This window comes from Stegodyphus dumicola, chromosome 7, assembly GCF_044657685.1.
Source record: "Stegodyphus dumicola isolate Sdum_Otavi_A_Nest chromosome 7, ASM4465768v1".
In the NCBI taxonomy this organism is placed as follows: Eukaryota; Metazoa; Arthropoda; class Arachnida; order Araneae; family Eresidae; genus Stegodyphus; species Stegodyphus dumicola.
In genome coordinates, this window is record NC_140774.1 from 24,241,831 (window position 1) to 24,255,953 (window position 14,123).

The 14,123-nt window shown below is 31.3% G+C and overlaps 1 protein-coding gene across 1 annotated transcript in view; it reads right to left on the reverse strand.

Moving 5' to 3' along the window:
• LOC118199999 (acyl-CoA Delta-9 desaturase-like) overlaps positions 1-11,078 on the reverse strand; it is a 100,121-nt gene extending 89,043 nt beyond the window's left edge. The window contains exon 1 of the mRNA XM_035371909.2: positions 10,848-11,078. The gene's annotated coding sequence lies outside the window, so the exon portion shown is untranslated. The remainder of the gene's footprint in view (positions 1-10,847) is intronic.
• Positions 11,079-14,123: the final 3,045 nt, after the last annotated feature.

Genomic DNA, 14,123 nt, shown 5'->3' on the forward strand with positions numbered 1-14,123 from the left:
TATGTACTCGATATAACGATAGTAAAAATTGCTTCAAGTATTATTTGAAATTAAAACTTCTGAACAAAGTAAATATACAGAAAATTAGAACTGATCGGTGACTCCAAAAAGCAGCTATGACTTTGCATTTTTATTTATTTCTTTATTTATTTATTACTTTTTTTTGTTTTTTAACAACAATATTTTCTCAATGTTATGTTCTTCTTTAGAGGTAACTACGTTATTTTACACTATGTGTCCATAATTCAAAGTGACCTAAATTTAATGTATAAAAATTATTTAACTGTGAAATATTTGCTTATCAGACGACTTTTCCTGATGTGCAACGCTCATCAACAGTGAAGTAACATTTGGTAAGGAGTTGGGAGGAAAAATTCATTATTTTTTTCCTTAGAAAGCCCTCGTTGAAAGGATTACTCCCACATCCATGAATAATCTTAGCGGACTTTACCACATTTAAATAATTCCAATCCTTAATTACTTCCTTGTAAGAAGTAAAAAGGAAGTATTGTAATCGCGAAAAGTTTCAGGCAGCATATTTCAACGAAAATATCCATTTTGACCGTTATCGAACGCAATTTAACGATGTTTTTGCGTCATATCCGTACGTAAGGGCAGAATAAAATACTCTTTTCCTTCAAAAAAATTATAAAACTGCTTTAAAATTAATTCTGAAGAGAATTTTTCGTGGCGTCTGTACGAACGTATGTACGTTCGTGCGTACGTACGTATCTCGCATAACTCAAAAACGAGTAGCCTCAGAACGTTGAAATTTTGTATATAGAACTGCTATAACATGTAGATGTGCACCTCGTACTTGATAATACAATGCATTTGTTTGATACAATTTATGTAATTTATATGTGTTTGATATAATTTGATACAATTTATATGTTTAAAAATTTTAAATATTCTATTACAATAAAAGATAAAATATTTATTTTTAATTATGTATATTCTTATTTTAATAAGTCCGGCTGTAGTTGATATTAATGGCGTTGAAGAACTGCGTTTATTGCTTTTAAATCGTTTAATTTGTTAATCAATAAACAAACAGATTAAATTTGAAAGTAAAATGAAATATCTTATACTTTGTTGAATGATAAAAATATTTGATAAAAAATATTTAAGATAAAAATATTTGATTTCGGGCAGTGGCAACACATTTCTTTTAAACCACTAAATTTCCTAATTAGGTTTGAAACATCAAACATTTTATGATTTTCGAGTGGCTACACATTGTTTTTAAACTCCTCAGTTTGTGAATCCAAAAATTCATTGAATTAAAATCCAGAATAAAAACAAATTCGAAATTCCAATTTTGGGCTTTGAGATGCATATGTTCGGGTGCAGAATTATGTGTCTTCAAAATTTAATGGCTGTAGGTGCCGCCATTTTTTTACAGTACAAGGAACATACATACGTACATATTTTCATACCTATTATTAAATAATAAGAATCTGTATGTATGTATGCTCCTCGCATTGTGGAGAAACGTCGGCACAAGCAGCTAAAGACTAAAACACCTAGATCCACACATATTCCAACCCTCCCCAAACATATGCGTCTGTCTCGAAGCCATAATTTTGAATTTAGAATTAGTTATTTTTTTAATATATTGCTCGAATTTAATAACATTTTGGTTATCAAACTCAATGACTTAAAAGAAATGTGTTGCCACTCAACACAGCGTAAAAATTTATGCTTCAAATCTAATTAGAAAGCTCTGCGATTTAAAGCAAATACACTGCCACTATCCAAAATAGAGTATTTTTAGTTTTCATAAGCCAGAGTGTAGCCATTCGGCAGCGCGTATGATACTTAATTTTTTTTACTTAACCTGTCTGTTACTGATTAACGAATTACACTATTTAATAACAATAAACACAGTTCGTCATCTCTATTTTCATTAATTACAAGCTAGATTCATGAAACTGCACTAGGTGGACTCATTAAAATCATTATAGAGTTTTAGCCCAAAGGGGCAATTTGCCCAGAAGGGCTATTACTTTTGTTTTGGCATTTTGCGTCGTCCTCTATAAAACGCCGTTTCACTTTTCAAATTGTTGCCACTAAATATCAGAGCCCTATATTATATTTAAAGAAATTAAATAACGAGGAATGTATGTATGTTTTTCGCAGAGTGAGAAAGCAGCGTTACCTAGAGACATCAAATTTTGAATAACGTAGGCCTCCACTCGATTATGGGCATCCGGAAGCCCCAAATTTGGAATATAGAATTTGTTTTATTATCTATTTTATATTTTGGAAGTCTTTAACGAATTTTTGATTAACAAACTAAACGATTTCAAAGCGAGCAATGGCAACACTGTACCGGAGGGGGGGGGGGACATTTTTATCTCCAACGCGCGAGACTGAGTATCGGAAATTCCAAAGATATGCTCCTTTTAAGCAATGTGTGATATTGCTGTTGAATTGAATTTTATGGTTTAAGTGCGAAGAACATGATATTTAATAAATAAAGGTAACACATAAAACATTAAAATCCGAAAGCTTTCAATTTTTTTTTTCCTTTTGTATACTAATTCTTTTATTCGACTGGCCACGCAAGAGAATACTCATTTAATAATATACGCATACTACACTCATTTGATACAACTTATGACATTTGTAATTAATAATTTTTATGACTATTTACGCAGTTAATTAATCAAAAGTATTCCCAATGTTTAACTAATTAAAAGTGTTTTCAGAGCGTATATTAATATATGCATGTCTATACAAGGAAAGTAGGAAAGTAATTTAACGCTACTTGTTTAATAGACATAGGAAATATAATTTTTTTAAAATTAGGTTGCATAAATTAGATTTAACATAGTGCGCCCAATTTCCGCAGCAGACATTTTCTTTTCTTTCTTCTCAATACCACAAGATTTCTTTCTTATTCTTTATTCTTCCAAATGCATAGAAAGGTCACTTCCTTTCAAAAGTCCCACATAAAAATACCACTCATTAAAAAGATGCAAAGAATACCAAAGCCATCCATATATAATTTCAGAAAAGGAAACGAGTAAAACTTTTGGAATGTAAATTAATACCTTTTCTTCTTTAAAAAAAAAAAAAAATGTAATTATTTTTTGCAACTAAACCTTACTTATTTTAGTCTTTGAAAGACGTGATTTTCCCACTCATGTGATCAGACCTGACGACAGGACCGGTTCTGAGCAACCACCTTTTGACCCAGCATTGAACTTACCGTAAAACCCACCTTCGAATGACGGCTTTTACTTGTTGTATAACAAAATTGAAGTTCTATCATTCTTTTTTTTTTTTTTTTTTTTTTTTTTTAATCAACATTTCCTGTTCTTCGTTCATCGAGTTTTCGTTCAGTACTGACTCTCGGGTATAAATGTGGATTTTTTTTTTTTTTTTTTTTTCCTCCCTTACAATGGTTTTTGTGTATATCTTTAAGTGTTCGGTAAGAAGTTTGTTATTTTGAATTGAAAAAATCAAAACGTTTTAAATGAGATTATGACACTTAAAAAGGACAATAATTATCGTTTAATAAAGAATAGGGAAAAATGTTTTCTTTATTCCAAACGTACTGTTAGATTCTAAATCGGATTTTATTTGTTTTACTTTTCATTCGGGTCTACTGCCACTGGTAAAACCAAAGATATTATTCTTTCATATTTAATTATCTGTTAATAAGTATCAAACTAAACTGTTTGTTGCGTTGAATTTACCTGAATATTATTTCATTCAGTCGTTCTCGCCTTTAAATTAAATCTGACTCCATTTTATAACACTTGAAAAGAAATATTTTACATAAACAATTACATTTCTTGCTTAAGAAAGCCAAACTTTATTTGCTCACACACTTAAGGAAATCAAAACATTATTCTCATCTTTCTTACTGTTGCCAAACTACAAAAACAAAACTCTGTCTAAAAAGAAACACAGCGGCTATTGAATAGAGTTAACAAATATAAATCCTGGAGCTCACAACACTGTTTAAAATCAACAGGTGCAGTTCTTAAGAATATTATTTTAGTAATAATCTCGAAATGCGATTTTGCGTCAAATCATGATAAACACGTTGTTTAACTTTTCATTCGAATCTATTGCCATTTGGCCAGTGGCGCAGCTAGGGTGGGGCAAGGGGGAACATTTGTCTCCGGGCGCAGCATCCAAGGGGCGCCAAATTGATGCTACGAAATTTTTAATGAAATATTTTTCATTTTTGGCACACAGAAAATGGCGCAAATTCTTCAGTTGTCCCCGGGCGCTGGAAACTAGCTACGTCCCTGCATTTGGCAAAATGTAAGGTCCCTGCATTTGGCAAATGTAAGACAAAAAAAAAAAAAAAAAAAAAAAAAGAAAGACTGGTGAGCTATCTTACTAGAAAACTGACCACTGATATGACGAACTGAGAAAAGACTGAAAACAAAATAGAATAACTGCATGCCAACGCTTAACATTGCATCGGGAATTCTAAACATATGCTGCTTTTAAAACTTCTGTGATTTGGGTGTTGAATTTATATGGCATAAGTAAGAAGAAAGCAGTGCTTAATAATAAAGCTAAAAAGACCAAAAGAAAAGGGGTTAACAAGAGTAAGTGCAAAAGGAGACTGGTAGACTGCGAGCTCAGTGAGAGCGCAAAAAACCTTAACAAAGTCTTTTGGACAACCGTTACAATCTGAAACATTTCAGATTAAAAAAGTTTTTTTTTTTTACTTTTTGATCTGATTGACGTAAATAAAAATGCATTTAATTCTTGACATTTCTACTTAAAAAAATTAAATATTTTTATAGAATTTCATTGCATTACATATTTTTCTATCTGTTTTAATTAAATGTACAGATTTCCATTTTAATCTAAATGTATTATAAAATGTTTTGCTATTCCACTTTACAGAGCCCTTCAGGGCGATCGTTAAAATCTGGTTCCTTTCAAAATTCTTTTAATTACTTATTTATTAATTATTCAGTGTTTTACGTCTAAAATAAAATCTAATGGAATTTTACATCTAAAATAAAATCTGTTTATTAAAGGAGAAAACGTACTGCAATCCTCTCATTATTATTTTGTCTTTAAATTTGTTAAAAAAGGTGAGACACGGTTTTTTAATAGTTTAAAATTTTTTATTTATTCGATTTTAAGTTCATAAAGTACCAAAAAAAATGCCAGAGATTTTAAAATTATAATTCATTTTGAGCTGCTTTATTTTACAGTAAAGTTTCGTTGGTAACAGAAGATATTATTCTTATTTAATATGAAAACGGAACTATTCGTATAATATTTTAAATATTTTTTTCTTAAATTTTTAACTGTTTTTAAATTTTTTAATGGTCCTCAGTCTTTATGATGTCTAGATTACAGAGCCCCTTCTTTCTCTTTTAGATTACGTCTCTTCTATCATCTAAGGTTGTCAAAGTTCAAGTCAGCCTTGGCTGCTCCAATCACCCCTTTCACCTTTCCTAGACGACCATCCCGCCTCCTCTCCCAAACTCAAAAAATATACATACACTTATTTCGATGGAGATTTTTTTTAACGTTCTTTTATGAATTAAAACAACAAAAAAGTGTAGAAAATGTTGAAAAATATCAAAGCTTCAATAAAAGTAATTTTTTACATTCATAAACTAAAACTAAATATCTAAGAGCTAAATAAAAGGCTAACCTCATCCCTTATTGAATGTACGAAATTCTCCCTCCTCCCCCCCGCTCAAGAGGAAATTGCTTTCTGTTTGAGAACCTCTATCAATAATAATAGAGGAAGATCATACTATTCACAGAGTTGGCCTTCTCAGATTAGGCTTTTAGAAAATCGGCGCATTTCAACCTTCCCATTAAGTCTCAATACTAAATCCGAATTGTGAAATATTTAATAAATAATGCCAGAGTGACTTAAATGAATAAGAAGTAATGGAAAGCAATGCGCCTGGAAATTTAACAAAAAGCCGCTCTAACATGGAAATCAGGATGCAGACTTATAGGTCACAAATAAAAAAAATAATAATAATAAAAAAAAAACTATCAAACTGAACATTTAAAAAATGCTTCTAACATTTTAAGTAATAATTAAACGGCTTCGAAATCCTTTTAAAAATTAGTAAACACTCTCCGTAGTTTCATTATTTTGCTGACTAATTTTTTTAAAAAATGCGCATTTCAGTGTAGATGAGAAATGGCGGTAATAGTTGGTTAAAAAAAAGTCTGTCTCGTGATGTTAAAGAAAGACTGAAATTATACTATTCTTAATACTCTTGTCATGAACACTAGTAGAAGGAAAGAAAAAAGATTGCAGCGGTATGCCTTTTGTCGCCACTTCCAGAAAGCCTGAAGTGGGAAAAGCTGAAATGGGACATTCTGATTCCCAGCGTGTGGTTCCCTCTTTAAATGTCTCACTAAACACTTAAAAACTAAAAAAAGAATATTGATTTTTGTTGTTAAAAAAATCAACACAGCTTACAAAACATTTGAATAATAGCTGCGTACCTCAGCAGCACTGCATACTGACACAAGAAATAGATTCTTTTAACAAACAAAATAGGCTATCTATCAAATGAATTTATTAGAAACGGAATTGAATATTTTCAGAAAATGAATCTTGTAGTATCAGTACAGGATTTGTTTTACACGATTTATTCCAATCCTCGCGGCAAACAATTTACGCCATGTCGTTCTTGTTGTACAAATCTAATCCGTCTTCGGTCGAATGCGCGTTCGTTGAGCCGTTCCGTAGCGAAGGAATCCGGTCTTGATCTTCGTATTTGTTCTCACATTGTTAGATTCAGTTAGAAGATATAGATTTAGAAAATTTGCCCATTCTTTAAGTAATTTCTTGAAAGACGAGAGGAAGTAACCATTTTAACTTAGAATGTTCTATTGTCATTCCATCTGGCAAATAACATTTTCTATTTTGAAACTTTTCTGTAGTTTCAAGTTGAAATCATGAGCAGGCGCACCAGCGGCCGAGCGGTAAAATCGCTGAACACTGGTAGTTCGGTCCGAGGTTCGAATCCCACGAACGGGCTGGCTGCATGGGCGTTTTAGTGGTTTTCCCCATGTGTAACGTGTATACGAGCCAGTTTCCCTTAGAAAGTCCTCCACGAAGGCATCCCTCATCTTAGGCAGATAGCCCTCGAGGCTTTGCCATAATCTCACACACACACACATGAAATCATGAGCAAACGTAATTTTTTTACCTTTAGCCCAAAAGGGGCTTTTAGTCTCAAAATGGCACTTTGCGTCGACTCACTATGAACGGCGAATCACATTTGAAATTGTTGCCACCAAATATAATCGCCCTGTATTATTTTTAAAGAAATCAAATAACGAAGAATCTGCATGAATGCATATATGTTTCTGGCATTGTAAAAAACGACGGTACCTAGAGCCATCAAATTTTGAATAAAGTAGTCCTCTCTTGGCCATGTGAACCTCGGAGAGCGAATTTTGAATTTCGAATTTATTTTATCATATATTTCATATTTTGCAAAACTTTAAGGAATTTTTGATTAACAAACTCAAAGATTTGAAACCAAGCAGTGGCAACACTGGTTCGGAATAAAATATTTTTTATTTCCAGCGAGCGAGACCGTCTATCAAAAATTAAGGTATGCTGTTTCTAAATATTTTGTGTTTTTGCCGCTGAATTGAATTTTTTGTGGCGTAAGTGAGAAGAACGTGATAATAAATAAATTAGTTAAACATGAAATGTTTGTAATAAAAAGACAAAACTTTAAGTGAAGTAAACCAACTTACTGAAAAAACTGAACATTGATATTGATGAACTGAGAAAAGAATGAAAAAAAAAGAAAATCTGAAAGCTTTCAGATTTTACATTACTCCCAAAGGGGCATTTTGTTAACGTTTTGTGGGTTGCCTTTATTTATTAAATATCATGTTCTTCGCACTTAAACCATAAAATTCAGTTCAAGAACAATATCGCAAAATAATTTTTAAATGAGCATATCTTTAATATTCCGATACACAGTCTCGCGCGCTGGATATAAAAATGTTTTTTCTGTACAACGTTGCCATTGCTAGCTTTGAAATCCTTGAGTTTGTTAATCAAAAATTCGCTAAAGTTTTGCACAAAAACAAATTCCAAATTAGGGCTTCTATATGCCCATATTCGGTGCAAGATTAAGTTATTTAAAATTGGATGGCTCTAGGAACCGTTGTTTAATCACAATGCATACATTTACGCAAATTCTTCATTATTTAATTTCTTTAAATATAACGCAGGGCGCTAATATTTGGTGGCAACGATTTGAAAAGTGAAACAACGTCTATAGTGAATCAACGCAAATTGCGAAAATGAAATTAATAGCCCTTTTGTGCAAATGGCCCCTTTAGACTAAAACGTATAAAAATGTATGCCAATACTTAACACCGCATCGGGAAATCTAAAAATATGTTGCTTTTAAAATTTTTGAGATTTTGCTGTTGAATGGTATTTTGATTTTGAAGCCATGTTTAACTAGCAACAGATAAATCTCGGCCTTAATTTGGATTTAATTTCGAATTAAAAAAACGTTAATGCGTTCCAAGAGAAGATGAAAGATATTCTTCAATTATAATCAAATTCAAATCATATTCTTGAATTATAATCAAAAACTACGATTATAGCTACATAATCGCATATAATAAGAATTTATAATTATTCATTATTATTATAATTATAATACATTTATAATTATTCCATAATTATGCAGTTATTCCTAAAATACTTATAATCTTAATTTAGGAAAATTTATATTTTAAATTTACTTTGCCTTAATAGTAAAGACCTATCATGAAAGAAATGACATAAAAATGGCTAATCGAACTAATTAAATTACTTCAAGGGTTTCTGGAAGTTAAGCTAAATTATACAGCACAGGTACGCTGTGTTAGAAATGTCTTTTAGTGAGCTTGGCGATCCCCCAAAATTATCAAAATATTAATTATAAATTGAGACTTATTTCTGTTATTAAATAATAAAGGATCTGCATGTAGGTATGTATGCTTCTTGCACTGTGCAAAAACAGCAACACCTAGAGATACCAAAATTTGAACACATGTAGTCCTCCGCTAGAACATGTGCACCTCGAAATCAGAAATTTTAATTTCGATTTTGTTTTTATTATTTCGTATTTTGTAAGAATTTAATGACATTTCCATAAATAACAAACAAACTCGATGATTTAAAAAAAGTGTTTTGCCACTCGGTAAAATGTGCAATATTTTTGTTTCAAATGTAATTCAAAAACTCAGCTTATGATTTAAAAGCATTGTGTTGCCACTCGGCAAAGCATAAGATACTTTTGTTTCAAATTTAATCAAGAAACTCAGTGATTTAAAAGAAATGTGTTGCCACTGCTCGTAATACAATATTTTTAACATTCAACCCGCGAGTGTGTTGCTATATTTAAGTTTTCTTTCAAATACTATCTGTCTGTTATTGACCCTGTGAAAAAGCACTATCTGGATGATAGTGACACTGTGAAAAAGCACTATCACTAAAATATTTACATATTTTTTCTTTCTTTTAATAACTGTTCTAAGTGGCTGGTCCGTGCAAGAAGCTAGTTGTGTTTACATTTCTTTTTTGGTTGCATTGTTACTATGAAATTAAAATTTGTAGATAATTGTTAAATCTCGTGTGAAGTGACAGTTAACGTACGATTTTAATGATAAATGCAATATTTCATACCTCGTAAGTTGGAAATTTGCCAAGCCACGTCAGAGCTATATGAAATGTGTTATACTGCGTAAATTAGCAATTATCTGATTCGCTTGTATGATAAGTCTGCAAAGAGAAAACCGGTAGACATAGATAAAATGGTGGAATGTAATGTAACATGTCGGTATGAAATTCTCAACAAAACTTCTTAAAAGAAGTGAATTTTTTAACGAAATTCTCAACAAATGTTCTTAAAAAGAAACCGAAAACAAAAGTTCTTGATTGATTGATCTTTTTGAAATGAAATTGATTTTTGTTTAGTGTAAAGGTAATTATATGTACTATATCTTATTGTAATGGAGATAATTATATCCATAATTTATCGGTTTGAATGAAAATTCGAAACATGATTTAATTTAATAACACTAAAAACATTTCTACGCCATCTCAAAATATAAATCATGATTTTGATCGCGTCTTGCTTTGAATTAATTACTGAACATCGAGAATTTAAACTCTACAAAGGATTTTTGGAACAGCTCGCAAAAATTAGATTGTAAAGTAATCCAGTTCTAATCTAAAGTTATTTTTTACTACTTACTCCATACATATTTGAATAAATACAATTGAAGCGTGAATTAAAAAAATCTGAAAATATGAAAGTTTTCAGATTTTATATTACGCCCAAAGCAGCGGTTTTTGTTTTGTTTTGTTTTGTTTACACATACATACACGTTTCAAGAATATTTGGTCTAAAAATATTTAAAAACAGCATATCCTTAGAATTTCCGACAGACAGTCTTGCGCGCTGGCGATAAAAATGCTTATTCCGTACAGTGTGTTGCCACTGCTCGCTTTGAAATCATTTTCTTAATATGGCCGGAATAGTCCTGCATTACTTGTTCATTATTTTAAGTTAAGAATAAAAGCTCAATAATTTACCAACAAAATATAAATTTTTGTAATTCTGTAGCAAAAATACATTGTATAAAATTATCCCAACTTAATAGCGTCTTAAAATACAGAACAGATTATGTAACTTCCATCCCAATTAAAAAAATAATGCAAACATAATAAATTAGAATAAACTAAATACATTCTATAACATCCTATCCTATCATTAAATTTATTTTCGATGAGTTATATATTTAGCCTGGAATAAAAAATTCAATTTATCGAAATATAAATATTCATAGCTATTACATACTTGATGTTCGTGAGATTCCTTGAAGTCCACCAAAGTTACGAAATCCTTCAGTTTTGATTTTTCAAAATGAACAAATGCATTCACTTCTTTCAAAGTTTGCCAACGTAACACAAAGCAACGTACTTCCTGGTATTTCGTGAGGATGCCAAACAAATACTAATAACAGAGAGGCCAAACGGACAGGCGAGCTTAGAGATCTTCGACTGAGGTCTTCCCAAACCACAGCTCCATTTTGCTCCCTCCACAGATTCGCGGGCTCAAAAAAATATCTACGCATGCGCAGTAAACCCAAATGAGCCGGTCACCGCAAATGTGGCCCGAAAAAAATTTCCCATTCGCAGATGCGAGTTCCTCCCGCAATATTGCAACATGCACACAATCCTGTTTATACGCGGATATAGGTCTAACAAGGTTTAAAACTGGGCAGGGATTTTAATAAAACTCAACTCATCAAGAATTTCGATATTAAAATCGCGAGCATTCTTTTCCATATTTCATTTGTTTAACGCAAAATGGGTTTAAATAAAATAAGATTGAAAGAAAAAAAGCTTTTAAAAATAGGCTTTTATTTAAAATTCATAAAGTAATTAATGAACTAAAAGGGAATAAATAATTCATCGTAAAATTAATGATAATCAGAGATTGAATAATTCTCTTTACAAAATTTATCTCTAATTCTATATTACAAATAGTAAAAGCTTTGGGCGGCCTCTATAAATTTATAAATATAATGGCTTATGGTTTTGAGAATGCAATTCGATTAATCGATTTCGTTACTTGGGAGCCCACGCTTTTATTATTATTCACGATGAAAAATGATCGATGAACTTTACGAAGAGAATTATTTAATCTCTTTTTCATGAAACCATATAAATTGAGTTTCATCATCTAGTTTATTAATTTTTTATGAAATTTAGATAAAAACTTATTTTATAAAACCACTTTTCTAACCCTATTTTATTTTCATCTGAATGACACGTTCCCTGTCAAATTGTTCAGTTCAAATATCCTTTTTTAACAATGAAAAATCACTTTTTTACTTCTAATAATTCTTTTGAGTAAAACCGTCGAATAAAAGCAAGCGATTTGCAAAGCAACCAAAAATTCACAGAAATCACAAATTACGTTAAATTTTACGTAATTTCTGTATTTGTGCATTAAATTTTCCGTTAATGTTTTATATAGACTTCATTAAAAATAATGTTTTTCCGCTCTATCCCATGGTGCAAACAGTGAAATTCTGCAAGTTTTAGTTTATTCGTTAAGCAAAGATACAAGAGAAAATCCCTTTAATATATATATATCACTATATAAAAACTGAAATTTGAAAAACATATCGCTGTAGCACATTGTATTCTCATCCACAATGAGTGTGTGAGCGAAATTTCAGCAAAGTACCTTATCAGGAAGTAATGTGGAAAAAAAAAAAGGTTTGAAGGGTGCTCAGCAGGTAAAAGATGAATTTCATTCGTACCTGGCCGAGTACACGTGGCGGAGGAAATACTCTCATTTACCTGCGACTGATCGCTTTTCGGAATTTCTGAGAGCAATTAAGATTCTTTATTCGCTACAATCATCAGATGAAATGCAAGATTCATTTTTGTAACTTTTTCATAGATTTGTTAATCTTTCTGAATCGGTTAATACAGATTTTCATTTAAATATAAATGACAATAAAAATATATTTCACATTACGCCCAAAGGGACTTTTTTTAACATTTTGTGCGATACCTTTATTTATTAAATATCACTTTCTTCGCACTTAAAATATAAAATTCAATTCAACAGCAATATCGCATAATAATTTTAAAATGAGCGTATCTTCAGAATTTCCGATACACAGGCTCGCGCGCTGGAGATAAATTTTTTTTTTTTTTCGTACAGTGTTGCCATTGCTCGCTTTTAAATCGTTGAATTTGTTAATCAAAAATTCATTAAAGTTTTACAAAATATGAATTGATAATAAAAAATTCCAAATTTGGGCTTCCACATGCCCCTATTCAGGTGGAAACATATGTTATTCAAAACTGGATGGCTCTAGGTACCGTTCTTTTATCACAATGCTAGAAACATACATACATTTATGCAGTTTCTTCATTATTTAATATCTTTAAATATAATACAGGACTCAAGTATTTGGTGACAACAATTTGAAAAGTGAACCGATATTTATAGTAAATCAACGCAAAATGCCAAAACAAAATTAATAACTCTTCTGAGCAAGTTACCCCTTTGGACTAAAAAAATAAAATCTGACAGCTTTCAGATTCTATTATTACGTTCAAAAGGGCGTCTTGTAACGTTTTGTGTGCTACCCTTATTTATTAAACATCATGCTCTTCACACTTAAATTATAAAATTCAATTCAGCAGCAATATCGCAAAATAATTTTAAAGTGAGTATACCTTTATAATACTCGATACACAGTCTTACGCGTTGGCGATAAAAATGGTTTTTTTCGTACAGTGTTGCCATTGCTCGCTATGAAATCGTTGCGTTTGTTAATCAAAAATTCGTTAAAGTGTTACAAAATATGATATCGATAATAAAACAAATTCCAAATTAGGGCTTCCAGATGCCCATATGGGACATTCCAGTGGAGGATTACGTTACTCAAAATTTGATGGCTCTAGGTACCGTTGTTTTATCGTAATTCGAGAAACATACATACATTTATGCAGATCCTTCATTACTTAATTTCTTTAAATACAACACAGAGCGGTAATATTTAACGGTAACAATTTGAAAAGTGAAAAGTACATTTAAAGTTTTCAACGCAAAATGCCCAAACCAAATTAAATGCCCTTCTCGACTAACGCTCTTTGGGTTAAAAATATTTAAAAACAGCATATCTTGATAATTTCCAACACACAGTCTCGCTCGCTGGAGATAATTTTTTTTTTCGTACAGTGTTGCCATTGCTCGCTCTGAAATCGTTGAGCCTGTTAATAAAAAATTTGTTAAAGTTTTACTAAATTTGAAATAGTTACTAAAACAAATTCGAAATTCCAATTTCTCATGTTCGGTTGGAGCATTACGTTATTCAAAATTTGGTAGCTCTAGGTACCGATGTTTTTTCACAGTGCGAGAAGCGTTCATGCATCCATGCAAATTCCTCATTATTTAGTTTCCTTAAATATAATACATGGCGATAATACTTGGTGGCAACAGTTTGAAAAGTGAATCAACTCAGAAAGTGAAACGACGCAAAATGCCATTTTGAGACTAATAAACCTTCGGGTCTAACGCTCCTTTGGGCTAAAAATCGGTGCCAAA